This window comes from Gorilla gorilla, chromosome 11 (genome assembly GCF_029281585.2).
Source record: "Gorilla gorilla gorilla isolate KB3781 chromosome 11, NHGRI_mGorGor1-v2.1_pri, whole genome shotgun sequence".
NCBI lineage: Eukaryota > Metazoa > Chordata > Mammalia > Primates > Hominidae > Gorilla > Gorilla gorilla.
In genome coordinates, this window is record NC_073235.2 from 49384023 (window position 1) to 49410520 (window position 26498).

General features: G+C 35.8%; 2 long non-coding RNA genes across 3 annotated transcripts in view; one reads left to right on the top strand and one right to left on the bottom strand.

Moving 5' to 3' along the window:
• LOC129532071 (uncharacterized) overlaps positions 1 to 26498 on the bottom strand; it is a 120046-nt gene that overhangs the window by 32785 nt on the left and 60763 nt on the right. For both annotated transcript variants that reach the window (XR_010129579.1, XR_008677689.2), the window contains one exon: positions 12400 to 12527. This is a non-coding gene — a long non-coding RNA (uncharacterized lncRNA). The remainder of the gene's footprint in view (positions 1 to 12399; positions 12528 to 26498) is intronic.
• On the top strand, positions 156 to 11140 carry LOC109025914 (uncharacterized). Its single transcript, XR_002004872.3, has 3 exons — positions 156 to 292; positions 657 to 734; positions 10970 to 11140. It is a non-coding gene; the product is annotated as an uncharacterized lncRNA (long non-coding RNA).

Consider the following 26498-nt stretch of genomic DNA (forward strand, 5'->3'; position numbering starts at 1 on the left):
TAGTATAGAAGACATGTTTATTGTATTTTTTTGTTTGTTTATCCCTAAGTTCCTTATGAGAGAATATTAAAGGACTATACCTAGAAATTATTTCAAAACATTTAATTCATCCTCCTGTTCAAATGTAACTAAATCATCTTTTCAGATGAGAAAAAAAGGTCTATAAAGGACTTCAATGCCACTGGCTTTCATATGACATCTAGTTCCACCTTTTCCAAGATGCGTCAGATATAAATTGATAGAATCAATGGCTTAATTTCTCTCTATGGAAATCTTCCTTGAATTTTGGAAGGTAATTAAGAATAATCTGAAAGTTTTTTTATTTTTGCTTTCATCTGGGTATGCTGTGGGTACTAGGACTGGCTGGTGGTAGGAGCATTCTATAGAGGTTTAGAGCTGTAATAGTCCATAGAACAGCCTAGGAGTGGGGTCTTGTGCCTCTGTTCAGAATGCACAGGAGCCTGGAGTCCTTCCTAATCAAATCCACATTCCATCTCTCTGACTGATTGGAGATGCATGTTGAACATCACAAAGGCAAAAGGCGAATGAGTAAATAAGTGGCCTTTGCTGATTAGAATTAGTGTGCTTCATTGTTATGGTTCTTGATTATAGGTCAGTGGTAGAAAAAACACAAGTATCTTTATCTCTTACTGCAGCCAGCTTGATGGCACAGTGTGGAGTGAGGAAGACTCGGTGGACAAATCTGACTGGAATACAAGTAGGCGTTGCAGATGGTGAGTTCAGCACTGCCTCTGTTGTAGTGAGCTACGCCCAACCTAGAAATGCATCTTGCTGGCAATGTCCCTCCAAGAGCCTCCCCTTTTGCTGTCAGGAGCACAAGGGGCATGCAGAGAAGTTGAGAGCTGAGCATTGCATGCTACTGAGCAGCTGCACTCAGTGGTGCAGAGGAGGGACAGGAGGCACCCATAAGGGAGGAAATGAATAGGGCTGTTTTACTTGCTAAAAAGACTCACCTTTTGTCTCCTCCTGAGCTGACATCCTTTTCTTGCTACTCCACCATTATATTCTCTTTATACAGTCATTTTTATTACAGTTAATATTAGAGTTGTACTTGCATTTATGAGGTCTAAAGAGCTCTTGGGAAATAAAACAGGACTATCCAATCTGGAAGAACTTCATATTATCCACTCATTTCTTCTATTCTTACTTGTATTCCCATTAGACATGTGATTCCAACTCATAGCTTAAATCAGTTAAGAATCTGTAATGGTTAATTTTACGTGTTAGTTTGGCTGGAGGCATTTCTCAGATATTTGGTCAAACATTCTTCTAGATGTTTGTGTGAGGGTGTTTTTTTGGATGAGATTAACATTTAACTCTGTGGCCTTTGGAGCAGACTGCCCTCCATAAAGTAAATGCGCCTCTTCCAATCAGTTGGAGGCCTTATGAGAATGCAGACTGCCCTGTCAGCAGACTACTTTTAAACTCAAAAGTCAACTGCTCCCTGGATCTCCAGGCTGCCAGTCTACTCTGAAGATTTGGAATTTACCAGACCTCCAGGCACATGAGACAATTCCTTAAGACAAATCTCTCTCTCTGTCACACATACACCCACACAGAATACAAAGTCAGGCTCTTTGATTGATTACCTTGAAATCAAATGTTTTCTATCACCAACATCCTCTTGTATAGGATATATATGTGCATATGGTTCTACATAGAAATCCTGATTCTGTGGCCCAGCATTCCTGCATGATGCCAGTAGATAGTAGCTGAACAGGTACAAAGATGAACATCAGTTGTTATCTTTAAAATAATTATGTTGGTGACTTTTAAAAGTCTTTTTCTTTCAGTTAAAAATGTAGTTCAAAAGGGAACTAGTAAAACATCTCTCTGCATTAAACTCAGCTTCGTTTACTTATTTAAGCTCCTAATCCTTTCAAGTTTTTAAAAATTATCTGGTTATATTTAATATTAAGGAACTTTTTTATTAACACCAATATCTGTAAATTTCTCTAAGTCAACATTTCCTCTGCATTTGGGCAGTTTCTATTTATCAATGTGATGGGTGGTCCATTTTCAAATCAGCTGGTTTCTCCACAGTTGTCATAGTATCATAAAATTAATGTCATATATTATATTCTAAAGTAACCTGGCTGATTAATTCAAGGTGATTCCAGGCTCCCAAAATAATTAATCAACACAGGGATTTATGCCCATGTCCTTCTACATGAATTGATGGCTGCGCAATAAAGTAGTTCTAGTAATAATCATTACTAAGAAATTATGTACAATGATAAGTAACAAAATCTCATATTTCCCCAATTTTCAGTTCCAAAAAATCTTTGACTTCTTTTATTTCATTTAAATGCCAGCCTGTAGTAATATAAGTGGTAGTAGTGAGAATTACTGCTAATTCTCAAGACTATTCTGCTCAAAAAAAATCCCCACTGCCCAACCAAAGAAATAAGAATCCTGCTCTCAGCCTTGGGCATTGTGATGGTAATTTTATGTATCAACATGCCTCAGTTCTATGCTGCTCAGTTATTTGGTTAAACACTAGTCTAGATATTGCAGTGAAGGTATCTGTGGATGTAAGTTAACATTTACAGTCAGTTAACTTTAAGTAAGGCAAATTATCCTCCATAATTTGGGTGGGCCTCATCCAATCAGTTGAAGGACATAAGAGAAAAGACTGAGGTTTCTCAAAGAAGGATTTCTGCCACAAGACTGCAACATGGGAATCCTACCTGAATTTCAAGTCTGCTGGCCTGCCCTGCTGATTTTGGATTCAAGATTGCAACCTCCCTCTTACTTGAATTTTCAGCCTGCTAGCCTGGCCAAAGAATTTCAGATTTGTCAGCCTCCACAACTCCTCAGAATAAGCCAATTCCTTAAAATAAGTCTCTCTCTAAATCTCATATATATATATCTGTGTATGTATGTGTGTGTATATATGTATCCCTAATATATATCACCTATTGATTATTTTTCTCTGGTATGTACAATATAATGTACATTATAAAATCTAATATCCAACCTTTACATTAGCTTTTAATTTGGAAGACCCATGTAAGCATTTATTTTCTTTATCATGTTTTGGCCAATAGCTTTGGAGTGTATACTCTTTTTACTTACTCTCGTAACTGGCACAGGGCTGAAATATATTAAATATTTTTTTGGTCTATTCTTTCAGCAATTAGTGACCTATTATTAGGAGATCCCACTATTTTTATTGATTTATTCCAAAAGAAGAGTGGTTCCAATTTATAGTTAGTTTAAACTGCCCTTTGAAGGTATCTGAAGGGCAATCACTAGGACTCATGATTATTCTGTAAGAAAAACAAGGTCTAAACATTAAAGATCCAGGAAGCATCTGTGTTTCAGACGTAGACTGTAAAAGAGCCTCATGCAAAACTGACAGTAATGAGTTTGAAGATAATTTCCTCACAACTCAACCTAAAATGTCTTTCCATCTATATTTATCTATTTCAAATAATTAAGACCTGAATTAATTATTGTCTTAGGTTAAGATGTTATAACAAAGCACCATAGACTGGGTAGCTAATAAAAAACAGAAATTTATTTTTCACAGTTCTAGAGGCTGAAAGTGCAAGACCAGAGCACCAGCATGGATGGGTTGCAGTGAGGGCTCTCTTTTGAGCAGCAGGTGGCTGTCTTCTCATTTATCTTCACATGGTGAGAAGAGGATGAGAGAGTTCTCTGTGAACCCCTTCATAAGCATGCTGAACCCATTCATAAGGGCTCTCCCCTCAGGACCTAATTACCTCTCAAAAACCCCACCTCTTAACACCATTATATTGAGGGTTAGGATTTCAACATATTAATTTGGGGGCTACAGAAACATTCCATCCCCAACAGATGTTAAATTGAAACATTTTTAATTCTCACTCTATGTTCTGTGCTAGGCGACAGAATTCCCTCCCTAAAGACATTTACCTCCTAATTCCCAGAATTTATGAGTCGTTATTACTTTACATGGCAAAGAATTACTTTACAGATGTGGTTAAGAATGCTGAGATGAGTATCCTGGATTATATAGGCAGGCTCAGTGTAATCATACAGGTCCTTACAGGTGAAAGAGGGATGCAAGAGAGTTAGAGGCAAAGAAGATGTGCAGAAGTTGAGTGGCGTGGCTGTGAGCCAAGGATGGTCAGAAGCCTTTAGAACAGGGGTGTCCAATTTTTTGGCTTCCCTGGACCATATTAGAAGGATTGTCTGGGCCCGCACATAAAATATATTAACACTAATGATAGCTGAAGAGCTTTAAAAAAAAATGGCAAAAAAAAAAATCTCACAATGTTTTAAGAAAGTTTACACATTTGTGTTGGGCTGCATTAAAAGCCATCCTGCACCACGTGTGCCCTGCGGGTTGGACAAGCTTGCTCTAGAAGCTGGAAAAGGCAAGGACACAATCTCCCTAGATTTTCCAGAGGGAACATAGCTCTGCTGATATTTTTAGTCCTATAAGACTCCTAACTTGTAGAGCTCTTAAGATAATATGTTTGAAACCATTAAGTTTGTAGTCATTTGTTAAGTGGTAGGAAAATGATGTCCCTTCTTTTCCTAAACAGGCCAGAGATTCTATATCTGTCCAAAGCCTCTCACAAAGGGTATCTACAATTCCAAATTTCTTCTTCTCCTTCCTTTTTTTTTTTTTTTTTTTTTTTTTTTTGAGGTGGAGTCTCACTCTTGTTGCACAGGCTAGAGTACAATGGCATGATCTTGGCTCATTAAAACCTCTGCCTCCCAGGTTTAAGTGATTCTCCTGCCTCAGCCTCCTGAGTAGCTGGGATTACAGGTGCGCACCACCATGCTTGGCTAATTTTTGTATTTTTAGTGGAGATGGGGTTTCATCATGTTGGCCAGGCTGGTGTTGAACTCCTGACCTCAGGTGATCCACCTGCCTCGGCCTCCCAAAGTGCTTGGATTACAGGCCACAGCGCCCAACCTACAACTCCAAAATTCTGTAGTTATTTGCTGTTTTGCTGTAAGTTCCCATAGTAGTAATTTTGCAATGGAAGAACTAGTCCCCAAGGTATTCACTACTTATTTGTTCGCTTATCTTTTCAGTGGCATTTGAGAATGTAAATTATGTTTGTCTTTTTCACAGCTGTATCCTTAGCACAAGTTCAGTGCCTGACATACAGTAGGTATGCCCTGTTCCAGCATTTTTTTTAAATATTAAATCTCCTTGCTTCACTCTTAAGAACACAAACAAGAGAGATAGAACATAGATTTCCTTTTCAAGTTCATAATGACCCAAGAAAAGAAGGTCTAAGTAACAATCCTGTCACTGTTCCCAAGGGCCTTCTCTTATGTCAATAATTTTTGTTAACCTAACTCAGCAGTTATCCCTCTCATGCTACGAAACTGTCTCCTCATTGGTAAAATGAGGGCAAATGAGACAAGAGCAAAATTCTAGACTTCCTGAAAATTGGGCTATGAGATAAGGGAAGGAGTTTCTGAAAGTTTTCATTTAATTTAAAGAAATAAGAGAACATGGTAAGAATTGTACCTGGATGGTTATGCAGCAACAATACTTTTTCAACATGAAACTTAACACACTTTCCAGAAAACTGCAAGTACTATACAGTTGACCCTTGAACAACACAGGTTTGAACTGTATGGGTCCACTTACTGACATTTCATCTTCCTCAGTAGTCTGCAAGGTAGACAGAACTTGGAGCTATTCATCTATAGGTGCCTCAATTTGATTATCTAGATGAGGGTATAACAGCTACAAATTTCCTCTCATATACATTTCCACAGCCCTTATCAGCTAGTCATAGGACTGAGCCCAAATGGAAATCACATTCCAGGAATAGCCCCATATGGCTTATGTGCCAGGTAGGCTTGAAACCATCAAGCCATACAAACAGGCAATACTGGCTCACACCAACATTTCCACAGTGTTACTTTTTCAAACTCTTCGTGGCATCAATGGTGTTATACGTGGGTATATTGATATAAACAAATTGTACACATAACATATTGAACTCTTAGTAGTATAGATGATATGACTTATAGAAAATGTTTCAGAACTTCCAGCTTATAGAACCTATATAAAAGCCCATTTTCTCCTTCATTGACACTTAATGCAGACAAAAAGAAGTTAACTGCTTCCCCACTTCTCCAAAATTGTTATGAAGGACATTGAGATACAATGTGTTTATTATTATGAATACATTTAGGTTTAAAAAATTCATGGGGGCATCATGGGATTTTCAGCTTTAATCATGAGACTGGCTTTTGCCAGGACCTTACTGAAGAACCCAACAAAACTGCCCAAGCTGATGAAAAACAACTCCTCTGGCAACAAAGCTCTTAATCTTCCAAACCACAAGTTCATAACCAGAAAAATCACAACTTGATTCTATCATAACCAGAAAAATATTTACCCTCAATTTGCTTCAATACTCCAATTCATCAACAAAGTGTCATGTCAAACGTCTAGTTTTGCTTCCTTTATTAAAGGTTTTCCTGATGTATGAAAAGTCATTTAAATTAAAACGGAAATGAATACCTAATATATATATATTAATTACTCTCTAAAGGCTCACTGCTTCTCCATATAAACTTTAAATTTTTTTCATAAATTCATCAAAAATTTTAAGTAATGGTTATAGAAAATGAGATATTCAACATGATGGGGAAGTAGCACTCTCCTCTATCTTTAACCCTATCAGTTTGAAATTATCAGAAATATTTATATTTATTATAGCTCTTTCTCTAAACTTAGCTTTTATTTAGCAGCAAATAAAGGCACAGTATCATTTTCCTCATATCTAATGTATGTCTCGGCTATTCAGCCATAGTCTTTTACTTCATCCTTGCAATGACCGTTTCATTGGAACACCTGAGAAGAAAACTGACTCACCTCCCAGTGAGATACTATGCCAAGGTTCAAACCACCATAACACACTGTCCCCATGGCTTTGGAGAGAAGACTAGGTCACAATGATAATGGAAAGGAAAGAAATAGAGTAGTCAAGTCTGACTTTTCTATCAGCCTCATAGGGCTCTGAGTCAAGGTTTATGCACCAGAACTAAACCTTCTGAGAAAGCAGCTACCCATTCTGAGATGGGACTGCACGTGTTAGATGGGGTCCTTGAATGAGCAGCCACTACTACAATGACAGTGTGCAGCCAGCATCTGGGACAGCTCAGATTCCTTGCTCCATCTGTACACTGAGTCAGACTCAGGTGAAGGAGACCTAAATGATAAAGAAAGTATTCAGGGATGACAGCCAAAGGGAGGGCCAGGTCTCCTGGGAAACTTGGGGTTTAGGCCTTATGAAAACACGTTCTTATTAACAAGAAGTCATTCTGGTTTCCTTCCTGAAGGAGGAATGTAGATTCAGATACTGACAGATTTTAATTTTCTCAAGATTACTGAGTCTACAGAACCACTTTAATGTGGCTTTTTGCCACAATTATAGCACAGAACAGGTCGGCTGTCCTCTGTTCTCGGATTTCTTTTCCTACTTGGCAATTCCATTTCCTCCTGACTCAAATGTGCTTCCTCTCTTTGGGAAGGCACAGGATGCCACTGACTCAGCACCAGAAGAATGTGTGCTTTGGCTTGTTTTGCCAACCACGGGCATGAGCTGAGTGAGAGAAGGAAGTAAAGGAAGAGGTGGGGCACCCACTGCTGGCTCAGCTTCTACCTCCTTCACTTGCAAGCTGCCTAACCTTGGGCAAATCATGCTGGTGTCTTATACCCTGTGTTTGTAGAAAATGAGAGTGGGGGAGGTGACAACATCTTGCCTTTGAAGCAGAGGTGGTTAATACTATGGGCTTCTGGAAGTCCCTTCAAGTTAAAGTCCAAAAGTATGAAAGTAGTAATATCTAATATAATTAACTGTCTATTGTGTTCCAAGGTCCTTGTTGATCACCTTACATAAAATATCTCGATTCCTCACAAGATCCTACATTGTGGGTATCACTGGCCACATTTTTCAGAGAAAAACTCTCAGAAGAAAGTTGAATAAATTACAGTGGTTGGGTAAAGCTTTCAGTTCTTGGTGTATATGACTCCCAAATTCGTTTTCTTTCCTTTGTGCAAGGCTGTTCTTAGGTCTATGATATATACTATATGTGATCAATGTTCCCTGTAATTCTTTCAGGTTGACAGTAGCCAGCCATGTTTCATGAACAACAGCCTTTGATGGCTGAGTATGCATGAGAGGAATTTCATGTTGCAATTAAAATTATAATAAGATTAATCAGACACATATTTAACGATATGTATAACAGTTACTGTGCTACACACCATTAGGCAAAAGTGGTAAGCCATTCAAATGAATGAAAATAATTATTTTTACACTGCTGAAGCATGCATGGCTATAATCAGACAGGAATTGAGATGAGATGAAAAAACTGTTAGAATAAAAATATAAAAATAATTGTTCTATTTATTAAATGTACTGCTAATCTCCAAGCATTATGCTAGGTATTTTATACGTGTTATCTCATTTAATCCTCCTAACAACAATATGAGAAATATATATATATTTTTAACAGATGAGGAAACTGAGGCTCAGGGAAGTTGAGAAAATTTTTCAGGGTTGTTCATCTAGTAGAGATTGGGATGAAATGCCAATATAGGAAATGTCACATAACATCATTTCTCTTATGCACTGTGCCCCTCAGCCACCTCTAAATGGAAGAACCACTCACTCATTCTTCCCTCTCATTTCACCAGGTTTGCTTTTAATAGGATGCACTGCTTTACCTTCAACTAAATTGGTGTTAGAATGCCACTGTTCATTCTGCCTGTATTACTAGCTGTAATATGTGGGTGTTATGGACTGAATGTGTCCAGAAAATTCACATATAGAAGCCCTATCTCCCAATGTGATAGTATTTGGAAGTAGGGCTCTTGGGAGGTAATTGAGTTTAGATTAGGTCCTGAAAGTGGGACCCTCATGATGGAATTACTGCCATTATAAGGAAATGAAGAAACACAAGATCTTCACCCCAGCCCTGCAGCTGTCTATAAGCCAGGAAAAAGGCTCTCACCAGGAACCAGATACGCTGGCATCTTGAACTTGGGCTTCCAGTCTCCAGAACTGTGCGAAATCAATGTCTGTTGTTTAAACCACCCAGGATATGGTATTTTGCTATAGTGTCCTGAGCCAACCAAGACAATGAGTGACTTTCCAATCTCCTGTTCCAAAAACAGAAGTCCATTAATTTTTTAGTAGGAGGGGGAAAAGCGGGGAGGAATGTATTAGTTAGGAAAGGCTAATTTATGCTTAGGATTTTTTAACACACGGATACAAAATTTCAGTGGCTTAGAGTTACAAATTATGTTCCATGTCTATCATTGAGAAATTGAGGTTGGGAAGGCCATCTCTCCCAGCGCTGGACAAATGCTGTTCCCAACGGTTCCCAAATGGAACAGTGCCGGTTATCTTAGCAGAGCAAAGAAAGGACTGCAAAACCTTTGCTCTCTCCTCAATGCTACATGCCAGAGAAAGTGAGGTTTAGGTCAGCCAGAAACCCATTTGGGATCAGCACCCCAGTAGTTCAGCAGACAAGAAGTTTTCGTATTGATTAAAATAGACATCTGGAAATGAAAAAAAATTCCAAAGAGAAACTTCACTAGCTTTGCAATTTTTCTTTGAAATCTGCTCTGACTTTACAGGTCAATTCAGGTATCACTTAACATTGTCCATTCTCTCTCCTTTCTCCACGCTTTCTTCACCACCAATGCCTAGGACTCTGAGACTAAGCAGGGAAGAGTGTTGAGATACCCTGATAGGTACATTGTAGTGCTTTGCATGTCCTCATAGACACAAACAGCATTTGTTTACAAAGTGTATTGTTCCCTTAGTGGTGGGGAATATCCATAGATTTGTGGAAACTTCTTGTATCCTAGGATATGCCCAATCACAATGCTTGTCTTGGTAAGACAGAAAACTAAATGGTCTGAAGTAGGGATAAATATTGACCTGATTAATCTGGTGCATGCATGCACTGATATGAAAAATAAGTACCAAGGGGTTCTGAATTTATGTAAGTTTCTAGATAAATAGAATACATATATTGAACTTAATACCAAGAATAAGTAGCAGTGACTAACTTCCTTTCCTGTCAGTCAGTTAAGCAATATTATTGACAATGTATGTACTGAACATTTCACACTACAGAGGGGGAAGGTCTGAGCCAGGGATCCAAAGGCCCAAGGCATCTACCTTCAATTAGGTGATGTGATATTTCTGGACCTCAATTTCTTAATGTAAACAGTAAGAATGAATGAGATATATCTCAGGTCCTCAAGAACCATAACACAGTATTGTCTCTTCTCAGGCTTAAATTACATTGCAAAAGTTTTTGTTAGTTTTGGTAGGTGAAAGCTTCCAGGAAGAGGATGAAGAAGGAGGAAGGAAGAAACACTTATGTTCCCACTCTGATAAAGGATGTCAGGTTTGCGTGAGAAAAATAATAAAGATGGTTTTGGCTTGCAAAGATTCAATGGACTAGAATCCATGCAGTATAAAGGTGGCACTGCAGAGTTAAGATGCTTTAGATTTCCCTAGGGAGTTGGGTCAGATGGACTGTTTTGGCCTCAACTTCTTTACTCCTTCCTTTGATGCATTTCTTTTGTCTAGGGAGGATGATTTAAAGAGTAGTTACTGATAGAGACAGAGTCACTAAAAGCTACTGGGAACAGGCTCTCCCAGCATTAGTAAGGTTTTACAATTCTAGTGCTGAAAAGGAATCTTTTCTATTTGAGCCTAGGTCCATGACACCAGCTGACATATCTCTCTTTGCCTTTCTCCTGCCTGCTTTATTCTAAGTTCACTCCTTTTCTTGTACCTGTGCCTCCGAATTTCCAGTACAAAGCTCTTTCTGATAATTATGTTTGCACTCCTCTGTGCCACTACTGTGACCCAACAATGAAGTGTGACCATTCTGACTTCCAGATTGCCAGCTCAAAATATCAATTCTGTTGATCTGTTTTTTCTTCTATGCTCAGAAGACCTGGAACCATGGTAGGAAGTGGGACAGGGAGCATTTGGACAAGCTGTTCAAGAACTGATCATGCTCATGTGTATGGGAAAACAGATGGAGGAAGAGAAATTCCTGAAGAGCACAAGACTGTTGGGGCAAGTAACAAGCCTACTGAGATGAGTTGCAGATTTGAAGATGGGAGAAATGGTTTCGTTGTCTACCATGTAAAAACTCACTTATGCAAGATGCTTGATATCTGAATTTCAATTTCTTCATTATCAAAATGAATATTAAAAATACCCTACTTCTTAGAGCTGTCAAAAAGATATGGAGATGTGAATAATTTGAAATTATTATCTATATGTAAAGTATTACTATATTTACTATCCTTATCAAATATTTATCCTACTGTCTAACACATTAAATGGACAAAATAGAACATTTTGAAGGGTGTAGATCTTGAAAGTTTAATTTTACATAAAAAAGGCCAGAAACCTTTCCTAAGAAAAATGTACATATTGCAAAATGTAGCATATGATTTCAGTGGGGCCCACAAACTTTTGAAGGCTAGCTGTGGATCTTCAGAGTGAAACAAAACAAAGTAAAATGCCCTAAGATATGAAAAGCTTACCTTTAAGTAGAAATATTCTGGGTACTTTTCTTCTTTTAAATTATCAACTTTATTGTATGATTTGTTCTATAGATTATCTATTTATTGTTCATTTCTAAATCTTAGGATTCCAAAATCTTCAGCAAAATAAATTACTCAACAGGTAACTAATAGTGTGGCTGAAGGAGGAACAGGATTTGTTTTGATTATTTCATTTGTTTCTATGAGACCTGTTTGGAAAGCCAGGCTGGCAGAAGCACAGCATTTTTACAGATACCCCATCAACTAAAAATGCATATGTATAGAAAAAGAGAGATCACTGATATTATATATACAATACACATGCATGCATATATACACATAATGTATACATATGAACATATATGCATGTGTATACATATAGATATATGAAATATAGATCTATATATTATTTATTATGTATTATGAAATACAGATGTATAAAATGAAAGTATTTTAGTAAATGGCTGAATCTAGAATTCCCAAGTAAAGCTGTAATTGTCACTTCCCTCTTTATTCTGTGCAGATACTAAGGAACCATTATCAAAGGGCCAGTAATCCTTTGGCCATTTTTTTATTTTTCATTTTCCAGGGATAGCTTGTTTTGTAAGTTTCCTCTACGCTATTGGCATTATGTTACTGGAAAGCTTTTAATTCAATAAATATTTGGCAAGTATATGTTGTGCCAAGAATAGAGATATTAATTTTTAGAAAGACTCAAACATGAGACATAAACATTTGAAAGAATGAGTCGTCCTTTGGAAAGTACAATATAACAAGAGCAGTGCCTACTTTCTTTGTGCAAAACAGGAGGTAATTAACATTACCTGAGAGGGATCAAGAGATGGCTTTTCAGAAGGTGACCTGCAACATCGATATCTGTCCTCCAGAGAGAAGAAAGAAGGTTTTCTTCAGAAAGGAAGATCATGTGCTAAGCAGCAGGAATTTGGAGGCACTAGGTAAAAGAGAAAGTTCAAGAAAACTTAGGGTTTTTCATTCTACAAGAAGATAATTGGACTGCTACCTTATTTCCATCTCTTGCATGTGTAGCCACAGAAGGAGCAGTTGCATTTTCTTTTAGCACCTCATCTTGACTCTAATTCTACTCTAAATGTATCTGCTATAGATTAGCCTATTTTTGTTTCCATATGGACCTTTATGATAAGACTGATAATAAGTATCCAGTGATAACCTCTCCATTTATTCAATAAATATTTATTGAACAACTACATTGTATTAGTTTCTATATATAAAGATGATTATTTCAAAGACTTCTTTAATTAATCAATTAATTAATTAATTTAGAGACAATGTCTCACTCTGTTGTCCAGGCTGGAGTGCAGTGGCACGATCTTGGCTCACTGCAACCTGTGCCTCCCGGGTTCAAGCAATTCACCTGTCTCAGCCTCCTGAGTAGCTGGGACTACAGGTGCGTACCACCATGCCTGGCTACTGGTTTCTATTTTTAGTAGAGATGGGGTTTCACCATGTTAGACAAGATGATCTCAATCTCCTGACCTCATAATCTGCCTGCCTTGGCCTCCTAAAGTGCTGGATTACAGGCATGAGTCATCGCGTCTGGCCTTTAAATTTTTTAAATTTACTACACAGCCCTTCTACATTCTTTTGGGCGGGGGTGGGGGGGTGGGGGACTAGCTCCAAAAAAATTTCTCTATTGCTCTAATAAATCCATTCCTCTAGCTAAAATTGGTTATCTTCTGTTGCTCAGTTTCTCCAACTCTGCATCAGTGCTCCTGTCAAGAACGCCTCTGCCATCTCATCTACAATAATCTATCACTTAACAATGGGGATATGTTCTGAGGCATATTGTTAGGCAATTTCATCACTACATGAACATCACTTATACAAACCTAGATGGTGTAGTCTACTACACACCTAGGCTATGTGATGCAGCCTATTGTTTGTAAGCTACAAACCTGTACAACATGTTGCTGTACTGAATACTGCAGGCAATTTTAACACAATAAGTATTTGTGTATCTCAACACAGAAAAAGCACAATAGAAACACAGTATTAGAATCCGACAGACCACTGTCATATATGTGGTCTGTTGTTCACTGAAACATCATTATGAGACACATGACTGTAAAAGCACCAAGCCTTGTCTTTATCAAGGCTCACGTTTTCTTTCTCCAAGCAGATTTTTCTAGAACCCAACCCAAAACAATTGTTTTCTTTCCCTTTCAAATCTACTGCCTTGAATCTTACTGTTTAAATACTTTCTCCTTATCTTTCTTCCTAGATATTAATCATCTTTAGGATTAGAACCTAAAGTGTAAGTCTAATTGTGCCCAGAATTGCTTCCTTCCAGTGGGTTCCTGGTCTCGCTGACTTCAAGAATGAAGCTGCGGACCCTCATAGTGAGTGTTAACAGCTCTTAAAGATGGTGTATCCGGAGTTTGTTCCTTCCAGGTGTTCAGATGTGCCTGGAGTTTCTTCCTTCTGGTGGGTTCGTATTCTTGCTTACTTCAGGAGTGAAGCCACAGACCCCCATGGTGACTGTTACAGCTCATAAAGGCAGTGAGGACCCAAACAGTGAGCAGCAGCAAGATTTATTGTGAAGAGCGAAAGAAAAAATCTTCCACAACTTGGAAAGGGACCAGAGCGGCTTGCTGCTGCTGGCTCACGTGGCCAGCTTTTATTCCCCTATTTGGCCCCACCCACGTCCTGCTGATTGGTCCATTTTACAGAGTGCTGATTGGTCCATTTTACAGAGTGCTGACTGGTGCATTTACAAACCTTTAGCTAGACACAGAGTGCTGATTGGTGCGTTTTTACAGAGTGCTGATTGGTGAACTTACAAACCTTTAGCTAGACACAGAGCGCTGATTGGTCCATTTTTTACAGAGTCCTGATTGGTGCGTTTGCAAACCTTTAGCTAGACACAGAGTGCTGATGTGGTACGCTTTTACAGAGCGCTGATTGGTGTGTTTACAATCCTTTAGCTAGACACACAGTGCTGACTGGTGCATTTTTACAGAGTGCTGATTGGTGTATTTACAAACCTTTAGCTAGACACAGAGCACTGATTAGTGCGTTTTTACAGAGTGCTGATTGGTGCATTTACAATCCTTTAGCTAGACCCAGAGTGCTGATTGGTGCATTTACAGTCCTCTAGCTAGACAGAAAAGTTCTCCAAGCCCCCACCCAACCCAGGAAGTCCAGCTGGCTTCACCTCTCACAATCATTTTACACTTCTCACTATCCATTATAGTAGCCAACACAGTGCTTTGCACATCCGATTTCATATTTAATTAATGGTTGGTTTGAAATTTCGGTTGTAACTCCACATTCATGAAAACAGAAGGGTTTTTATAGCTTGGATAAACATTGAAATGCCCTCAGATTACATGAAAAGAATATGAAAGGTCAGTACTTAGGCGTAAAACAACTTGACCGTTCTTAAAACCACTTCTTTTCAATTATAAACATTTCAAAATGAGATCCAAGGTTTTGAGCATGAAACCATCTGAATCTTATTTCTTCTGCATAATTTTAGCTTTGCAGACCATATTTCCAATTTCTAGACTTTAGCACATTATTAGTAACGTCAAGGCTATATCTCTAGAATTACACTGCTCTCCTCTGCCCTTCTTGGCAGTGCTGTTTGAGCTATAGGAAAATCAGCAAAGAAGTTCTTACTGTGATGTTTTTCTATGTACTGTGGGAAGAACTGGCACCCAAGGCTATGTCTGCATTATTTATACCACTTTGATAGATTAAATCTTAACTGTACCATAGAGCTTTTAAAGACATGTCTGTAAATGTTTAAGGATTACACAGGTGTTCATCCTGACTGCAAACAAAGACTCCTTTTTGTGGCTGGAAAACAAAATTAAAATGTAACAGTGTCCTGCAAGCCATGGTTTCTGCTTAAAACAGATCCCTGACTGGACACGTCAGATAGATTTGTTACTCTTGACACATTTTTGGAGTTCAACAAAGTAGCCAACATCAATAGAAACATTTCTGTGATCCTATACTTCTAAAGTTAATCTCTCTGACGGTGACATTTCATAAAGGAACGGTAATGTTGGTATTCTACCAATGTGACAATATCCTAAAGGACTTTTATCCTGAAAGGACTTTTTATCCCCAAGCTCTAAAGTATTCTTAAAGTTATTTCATCCTTTTCTCTGTGCTGTTACCAACTCTATGGTGAAATTTTGATGTGTTACCAAAAGACAAGAGCCTTATTTTTGGAAAGTATTGTTCACAGGGCCCCTGAGGATTTTTTCTTTTTATTTTTATAACTGGAAGATCTGATTTTATTCTCTGAAACTCAGGACTTGCTAGAGTTCCTTTTCAAGAAGGTGATAATTTTATGAGTTTTCCTTGGAAATAATTATAATCACCTTCAATTCAGTGAAAGATAATATTTTCTCAGCTACTGAAGGTCCACATCAGTGCAAATCATTTATTTACTCAACATTACAGAAGCTCTGATATAATAAGTCATTGAAATATTTAACCAATAATAAAGAAGAGTACAATGATAATCATAAGGTAGGAGGATTGTAATCATGTTTTCCTCAATAAGATAATTGAATTCTAATTTATATGCAGCCCATATGTCATAGTTTCTAATTGCAAACCCAGTTATTTACTGAATTCAACCTTTCCTTCTTCTTTGTCCTTTCTGTTCCTCTCTCACTTTTTTCCCTAGATATTACTCTACGAAAATTTACAACCTGAAGCAAGGAGAAATAAGATTTCTCTTCTAAATGCTGAATTTGAAAGGTAGGGACAAAATACATACAAAAATTGAAAGAAGGCTTTGAAGTATTTGTCAGTGTATTCTTAGGTCATACTAGACTTAATTCTCATTCTTCCATTTATCAAATTATCATACCTAAGGTTTATAAATCATGTAACCAGAGCTGTCTAACACAATGGATATTATTTTACTATATCATTATTGAGCACAAAATCAGCAACTCCATAGGAGAGTAGTCAAGGCTTAGCCAGGGATCTCCTAATTCCCATTCTGACTCCAAAATTAGAATTGTATCTGGCCTCCACAGTATACTTTGCATTGCCCCCCAGATCAAGAGATTTTAAAACAGCAATCTCAGTTTTTTGTCTTCTTTTTTTTTCTAAATCTAGTAAACACACTCTTCAGTATGTCAGTGTAGAAATTAGATTGCTGAAAGCCCTAGCTATGTTGACAAATACAGAAGCCATTAACTACATGTAACTATTTATATTTAAATTAATTTTTAAAAATTTAGAAGAAAATTAAAAATTCAGCTTTTCAGTCGCACCAGTCATATATCAAGAGTTCAGCAGCCATAAATGGGTAACAATTACTATAGTTGACAGTTCAGATATAGAAAGTTTCCATAATCACAGAAAGTGGAAATTAAAACTAGAAATTAAACAATATGCTTCCAAACTTCTATTTGTCTATGCATAAGTCACATTAATGGTTAAAATATATTTTAAATCAAACGAAAACTAAGAATTACATATGACACACTAAACCTTGTGAATACGGTTAAACAAAGAGAAATGTATAGTCTTAAGTGAAAGCACCAAAAAGAAATATAAATGAACAGAATCTTTAAAAAATGCAAATAAAATATATAAAAGAAGAAAATACATTTGAAATTAACAGTACAAAATGAAGTTGCAATAGGGAAAAACCAAAGTTGGCTCTTTGAATATACTAATAAAACTGAATATCAATTAGCATGAATGATAAAGAAGAAAACGGTGACAACGCAATTATCAATATCAGAAATAAAAAGTAGAAATCACTAGAGACCCTAGGACAATTTTTTAGAAAGATATTATAATAAAATTTATGCAAAAAATAATTTCATTGACCTGTAAATGTTATTACATAATACAATTTACCAAAATTTGTAGAAAGTGAAATTACAAATTTGAATATTCTTATCTCAAATAAATTGAATCAATTATTGGAAACTTATATATAATACCCAGAGTCCAAATAGTTTTAACATTGAGTTTTTTCAAATTTTAAAAAATTCCCTCATATGACATATACACTTCTGAAAACCGAAATAGAGAGAACCCTTTCATAACTTTTTATGAAACCAGCATAACTTTGATACCAAAATGTGACATTATAGGGAAAAAAAAATTAGAAGGCAATCTCTCTCCTGAACAAAGATACAAAAATCTTTAATAAAATATTAACAAATGAAATCTAGATATATAGAAAAAGGATAATTCATTATTTTTAGTAATTTCAATCTAGTAATTCTAGGTTGGCTTAACACTTGAAAATCAAATCATATAATATAATGCATTAAGATAAAAAAGGTGAAAAAGCATATTGTCATCTCAATAGATAAAGAAAATGCCTTTAATCAAAATTCAAATCTCATTCATGATAAATGTACTACTTAACATTTTTTGGAGGTCCTAGCAAGTACAATAAGGCAAGAAAGAAAAGACAAAATTGAAAAGAAATAAAAATGGTATTATTTCAGACATCCTGAAACTCTCATGTAATTTTAATGCAAGCCCTTCAGAATATTCTTTGAAATTACCTGCCAATGCTAAATATATGGATACTGCACAACTCAACAATTCATTTCTAGATATATGTACCCAACAGAAATGTGTACATGGATTCTCCAAATGACATCTGTAAGAATGTTTACAGAGCACATTTTTAATAATGAAGCCTGGAAGTTTACTAATTGCTCATGAATGCATACATATCACAACAATGAAATCCTGTATAGCACAATAATATAATCTATATAGTAACGTGATTAAACAAATGGTATATCACACCAAAGAAATACTATATAGCAATAAGAATAATCAAATAGCAATGGCATAGCTACGTGGACGAATCTCACAAAAAATGTAAAATGAAAGAATGCATGCAAGGGGAATACATACTGTATGATTGATATAAAGACAAAAAACCTACAAAACCAATCTATGATGTTAAAGGACAGCGTATTGCCATTGGAGATGTAGTGACTGGATAATTTCAAAGGTTAAAACAGTAACTTCACAAAAAGGAAATCTGTTAGACACCACCTTAAGAAGTGATCAAAATTTATATAACTGTAATTGAGACAACATTATATCATAATGCCTTTTGATTAAGGACGGCACATCGCTTCTGTGGTTTATTCCTAAAAATGCATAAGGAGATCAAGCAATCTTTAAGAGATATTATACTTTACATTTTGCATGCTGCAAAAATGTCAAACTTAAAAAGGAAAAAAATGAATGAAAAACAGATATAAAAATTAAAGAAGATATTACTACTAAATGGATTGACACTGGACAGGGGGATGGGACAAGGGGCTATAAAGAACATAATTGTAATGATTAACAATTTGAACATAGACTATGGATAATAGATAATTTCTGATTTTTCTAATCAGACTGTTATATGAAAGAATACCCATTTTCCTAAGAAATATACACAAATATTTAAGAGAAAGGGAACTCGACATTTCTAATACATTATTAGAAACAATGCTTGGTATGCACGTAAGTGTACATAGACCTGTTATGTTGTATACAGAGAAAAATGATAAAACAAATGGCAAAAAAAATGTACAATTTCTAAATTTGGGGAAACGGTATAGTAAGAGTCCCTTGGATTCTTCTGCCAATTCTTCTGTAAGTTAAAAATTATATAAAATAAAAAGTAAAAAATAAAAGCTCAGGTGTGTAGGGTTTTATTCATCCTTTACAGATTTCTTGGATGGGGAAACCCGGTTTCAGATAAGTCTTAAAGATACAGAAAATTGATCATTCAGGGATACAATTATAATAATGTTCAAGGAGGCCAACTTGTGTTAACCAAGCTTCTAAGAAACTGATATATCAAGTAGAATGCCAGTTTATTAATTAACAACAACAAAAATTGATACTGCTAAATGAGACGTAAGATTTGTGTGAGCCTATCTGTTACATTTTTCTTCTTGGCAGATATACATGGAAAACCACTTAATTATCTGACAACTGCTTTGTGAGCAGGGGTTCAGAGCATGCAGAGTTGTTTGAGTGTATCAGATGCTTAATGTTCACATACTGAAAGCCTAACACACTATTTATTTCCACATTCTTCTTAGTGGGCAGACATTTTATTTATTTATTTTTTGCCTAGTATTAATTATATATATCATGCTTGATTTTACAAATAAACTCAGTGTTAAGGGGATCTTGCTTAGATCCAGCCTGTAGAGTGTATGTATATATTTTAGGCTCCTGTCCAGGCTGGAAAATCAGGACTTATTTTCATGATTGCTAATAATACTCTTTTACTGATTATTGGCTGGGCACCGTACGTAGCTTGCGCCTGTAATCTTGGCACTTTGGGAGGCCTAGGCGGGAGGAGCAGCTGAGGTCAGGAGTTGGAGACTAGCCTGGGTAACATAGTGAAACCCCGTCTCTACTAAAAATACAAAAATTAGTCGGGCGTGATGGCACACGCCTGTAATCCCAGCTACTGCGGAGGCTGAGGCAGGAGAATAGTTTGAACCCGGGAGGTGGAGGTTGCAGTGAATCGAGAATGTACCACTGAACTCCAGCCTGGGTGATTAAAAAAAAAAGAAAAAAGAAAAAAAAACCCTCTTTAAACCTCTTTTTTTGATTACTAAACAAGTAGAAGAAACAAGGTCAAAAGTTAAGACTTGAACTTATATGTTTGGCAAGATATTTTCACTGAATATAGAATGCTGATTTACTTATTTTCTTTTCACACTTTAAACATTTAGTTTGTCTTCTGATCTCCATTGTCTCTGAAAAGCTGTCAGCCACAATTCGAATTGCCTTTTCTCTCTATATAAAGTATCGTTCTCTTGTTGCTTTCAAGATAATCTGTTTTTTTAATTTACATTTGGTAATATGTTAAGTAAACTGTTCTTGCAACTTACGAGTAAATATAAAAAATCAGAAACATTTGTGAAAGTTTTATTAATTATGGCTTCCGCATTTACGCTGAATACATATTTCAAAAATAACTTAAATAATATACATGAAAATCACAGGATTTTTGTGTGCTATATTTAAATTGTCAATATAACAATATACTTTTTTGTAAGAATGTACAATCTGAATTGTTGGTTAGGCAAATCTTAGATATTTACCCAAAAGAATGATGTTCATCTACTATCACATAATCAAATTATAGATTCAGTGTCTGGTTAAAATTATAACAAATTCAAATAAATTAAGTAAGGAGGAGTACTATAAATTCCCAGCATATTGTTATATTTAACATATATCCTAAACATGTGTGCCATTGCCAGACAGATATTTATGGTATCGTGCAGGTAATGTAATATCTGCAGAGTTTCTGTCTGTAACTTGAACTCCAAGGATGTAACTCTTCCTGTCAAAAAAGGTCTGTTTCTGCATTTTCTATTCTATTTCATTGATTTTTACACCAAATACTACTACTCACTCCATTAATGTAATTTTTTGCTAAGTCTTAAAACTAGATAGTATTAGTTTTCCAATTCTGCTTTTGTTTAGAATTTAGATTCAGTTTATAAATTTTCACCAAAAAATAAAAATAATTTAATAACTTGCTCATAGGCTTCATTGGTATTGCATTGGATCCATAAATTAGTTGGAAAAAACTGCCACCTTTAACAGTTCTGAGCCTTCCAATCCATGAGCATGGTATGTCCATTTATTTTTATTTTTATATTGTTTATTTCTGTTAACATTGTATGGTTCTTTTTACTCTACAGGTCTTGTAAATACTTTGTTAGGTCATGTATATCTAAGTTTGTTGGGTTTTTCAGTGATATCATAAAATGATACAATTTGTTAAATGTTTAAAGTTAAAGCATTTGTGGCTAAAATATTAAAAAGAGACTGAGTTTTAAAATTAGACCATGTTTCGTGTGACTTTCACTGACTATTTCTAGGAGAATTTTTATAGAATAGGTAGGATTTTCTTTGTACATGATTATACAATTATGTTTTCTGAAATAAAGACAATTTACTTCTTCCTTTCCAATCTCTGTATAATATTTTCTTCTCTTTCTGTCCAACTATTTACTGCAGGAGTTGGCAAATTTGTTCGTTGTTGTTGTTGTTGTTTTTGAGATAGAGTCTCGCTTTGTTGCCCAGCCTGGAGTGCAGAGGCGCGATCTCGGCTCACTGCCTCCCAGGTTCACGCCATTCTCCTCCCTCAGCCTCCCGAGTAGCTGGGACTACAGGCGCCCGCTACCACGCCTGGCTAATTTTTTTTCATATTTTTAGTAGAGACAGGGTTTCACCGTGTTAGCCAGGATGGTCTCGATCTCCTGACCTCGTGATCCGCCCGCCTCGGCTTCCCAAAGTGCTGGGATTACAGGCGAGAGCCACCGCGCCAGCCCGCAAATTTGTTCTTAATGGACCCAATAGTAAATATTTTAGGCTAACAAGTTATATGCTCTCTGTTGCAGATATTTAACTCTACCATTGTAACACAAAACCATAAACAACACTTAAACTGGTATGACTGGGTTATAGCAAAATTTTACTTACAAAAATAGGTGACTGGCCTGTAAGCTGACCTCTGTTCTAGAATTATTACTTTTTTCTTATTTATCTTATTAACAAGGTAAATTACATTAATATATCTTCAATGGTTAATCCAATTTTGTATTTCTGGCGCAAATTCCAATTGATCATGATTTATTATCTTTTTGATATATTGCTGGGCTTGATTTCCTAATATTTAAAGATTTTTGCATCTAATTTCAGTTCATAGGGGTATCAAACTCTAATATTGTTTTCTTGTAATGTTTTTGCCTCGTTTTAGTTTAAGGTTGATACTGCCCTCATTAGATGAGTTGGAAAGTATTCACTCATATTCTATTACTGGAAAAATGAATTTATAGAATTGGTATATTTTTTTCTTTACCTTTGATAGAATTCATCGGTGTTGCCACCTAAGACTGGAATTCTTTTGTGAAAACATTTTTAATTACAAATTCAATTTCATTATTGGATATAAAGCCATCTATTTTTAAATGCTTTTTTTTCTTGAGTCAGTTTTTCCTTTTCCTTTTTGCTATTTTTTACTTTCAAATTTTTAAATACTTAATTTAAATTTTATTAAAATTTTTATTAAACAATTTTACACTTTGATTTTTAATTTTTATAATTTTGTGCCAATTTTGCTATTTTTTGCCTTTTGTTCATTTTTTTTCTTTTTTCCCCCTTGGGTCAGTTTGCATTTTAGGGAGTTTTCATCTAATATTCACCTGAAGTATTATCCATTTTATCTTTGTATCTTTCACTTTATTACTCATGGACCAGCCTGATATATTCATAACATGTTTTTAAAGTTGATTTAGAGTAGGCTTTACTCAAGTGTAGTCTGGCTTTACCTTTCTGGGGTACTACCTAAGGCCTCAGTTACCCAATGAGGTCTTTCCGTTCTGCATAATGGAAACTCCCAGCATTGTGTGAGCTCTGGGAATTGTTCAACTTACAGCTCCTTGATAACTGATCATAGTTTGTTTCATAAAGTTTCTCTCTGCACATGCATACATTATTATTCAGCGACAGATTGAAGGCAACTCTTGTGAATATTTCAGAAGCTCTTTCCTTCTAGTTTCTTGCTCTTTGGTATTCCATCCTGCAAATTCAAGCTGCCTCATCCCAACCTCATTTCCCAAATTATGATTTCTTTCTCTCCGGAATCTCTCCATCCCCCATGCTATGATTCAGAAAGTGACTCCATGAAGAAAGCAAGGGATGTTATAGAGCTCACTTCACTTATTTCTTTTCTCTTAGGCTTAACAGTTCTATGTCATCTTTTGTCCAATATCTGAAATCAGTTGTTTTATATTTGGTCTATTTTTCTAATCATCTACAACAATAGGGCAGGATTAATACCAGTTACTCCATCATGACAGAAATAGAAAAACTACAAATATCACTGTGTTTAATACTGTTAATTCTATATAAATTAGAATCTTTCCAAGTCCAGGGAGATTAAACATCTTTTCTCAATTACTCACCCATGTTTAAGAAGTCACAAATCATATGGTTAAGCCTTCTTAACACTGAAGACTTTTCTTCACTACCACTTATAGCTGATATATTCAATTTTTCTGGCTGAATATTTCTTGATAGTATCTCAAATACACTTATTTCCTTTTCCAATCCCCCTTTAAATATACTCATCTTGGACAACTGCCAAGATCTCCTGACTGTTGTTCTTGACTCATGTTTCTTTCTTTTTACCCATATCACAGATAATTTCAAAATTACAATTCTTTCAGTATCACTTCTGTCATGGCGCTTGTGTATTCTATCTGATCAACTATCTAGAATATCTTTTTGGCCTACTAGTTCAAATATTACCTCTCTATACCTTCACAGGAATTATACATGTACAGCATAAAAGACCAAGCAGGACTAGTAGACATTTATGTATTAACTCATTCAATCATCTAACACTTCTAATATACCAAGTTCTTAGTTATGCATTGGTTATTCAAAAGCAACGCTATCTGGCAGGGACCCAAACAAATAAATACAAAAATTAAGACAGTGCAAAGATAAAAATAAAAGTGTTCAGAGTAAATTTTACCATTGCACACAAGACATTTAGTGAGAGCTTCATAGCACTAACGTGAGTGTCAGTGGAGAGGGCATTTCAGGCAAAGAAAATGGCATGAGAACAGGAACACAGGAGGAACATAGCATGATGTAAGTGGGAACTACAGACGGTGTATAGGTTGCATGAGCATAAAGTAAAAGGCAGAGGGTAATAGGAGATCTGGCTAGAGTACAAGAAGGAGCAAGCTCAAGGAAGCAATGTTTATCATATTCTAAAGATTGAATTTTAACAAATTACTGAATAAATTTTAATCAAGGGAATTCCATGTTCAGATTTTTGTTTTTAAAACAATCCTCATTCTAGAAATATTATTAAAGATAAATTTTAGTGGAACAGGAATGGAGTCAGGAAAGTTGTTAAGTGAGAGTCTAGACAAGTGATGATGAGTTAGACTATGCTAGTTGTGATGAAGATAAGAGAGGAAAAAGGAATGGGAAACCTAACATTAGGTAGTAATTTATAGGAACTGAAAGGTGAAGAAGTACCTATGTATTAAATTTGGCTCTTACTCTTCTAGATTTGGTGACAGCTGGGTGGATAATTGTGTTATCTATGTGAGATAGAACATAAAAGGAGGAACAAATTGAAGAATTATTTTAAAATTATTAGTTCAGGCTTGTATAAACGGAAATCTGAAGTACCCATGGGACAGCCAGTTATAACAGTCACATATATCATTAGATATGAGTCAAGAGTATATTGATAAAGAATTGAAAAACATCTTCCCATAGTAGGTAGCTGGAACTATGAGAAGGGGTAAAGTACCCAATAGACAATGTGTGAAGAGAAAGAGCAGGATTTTCAGCATTCAGAAGTCAGGCCAGGGCACAGAAGCACAGTATTTCAGCTGAAATAAAAATAACTTGGCTATAAAAGATCATTCATAGTTCTACTCTATGTTCACTTGAGGTAAGGGATATAAAATATGTATTTAGTTAAGGTTGTTGTTGGCTTTATCCTATGATATGGTAAACAGCTGATCTACTGAAGACCTAGCAAACTCAGGAAGTTGAGGTGAACCTCTGTTTCAATTTTCCCAGCAGTATACTCTGTACCCATTCCAAAAACTGAAGAATTCATGTCTCAAATTCTTAGTAGTCCTTTTAAAGGCCCCGCTCTTGATTTGTGGTAAAGTGCGGAACACTCTATACTTCTTCCACCTTGGGAGAAGTTATGACTTAAAGTATTATTAACTAACAACTCTCTCCAAACTGTTTTCCCTCAATCTCCTCTCTAATATTTTATTTTTTTATATTTTATTTATTTACTTATTTAACATTTCTCAACATGAACAAGGGCTTCATGAGTCATCTGATTCTTGTTTTCTTTTTTAAAATGATTCTGTATCTGTTTTGTTGTATGATCTCTCTTGTTTCTTGGTGGCTTGGTCAAAATGTCTGCTGTAACAAAGTACATATCTGTCTTTTTCACAAGAGCATGAGATTCTGAATGAGAGAGGTGGTATCTTCTCACCTTTGTGTCACCAGTCTTTAGCACAAGGTGAGGACTGAGAAAACAGTGATGTTTAAGTCATCTCAGGGGAGAGGGTGACATTTTAAAATATGAAATCTGGTACCCTGTTTGGTAGATTCAAAGTCCCAATTAGAGAAAAGTATATTTAATTGGGCAGAGGTAGTGTCTCTTCAATTCAGAGAAATAATAAATTGTGTTAATAGATATTTTTTAATTCAATGATTTGAAGTTGCTGATGGATCCCTAGTGAAAACCTCATATTACAGAGCTTTATGAATGAATGTTACAAAAAAGAGATGGGGGCTTAGAGTTGAAAAGGGTGACAAAAATAATTATATAAGTATTTTACTGTGAAAGACTTTTACAGATTAAAGTAAATTTTACATTTTTCAAATAAAACCTCATCTATCTAAAAATCTAAGTATCTTTAAATGAAATACTGGCTAATGTCTTAGGAAATGGTGGGCATTTTTTCATGAATAAGTAAACAAATGTTAACCTTGAATTCAATTCCCTTCTGAATTTCTTTACCACCATACACAACGATGCAGCCTACTTTCAAAACTAAAATCTGAAATAGAGATATCTTATTCAAGAGACCAACATAGTTCATTTTTCATTCTGATGGATATCTCATTTATTAGGCACAGAATTCACTGTGCTCCAGTGCCAAGAATTACTAAGCAACAGAACATATGTAGGCGGATGTGATGTTTGCATATTCACACAATATGACATTTACACCAAGATCAGAAGTATATTATTGCTGAAAAAGAGGCACAGTGGCAAATGAGAGGTAGTAATATTCTTTTTTTGATAAGGTACCATTCACAAAAGTATCTTTATGATCTTAACAAA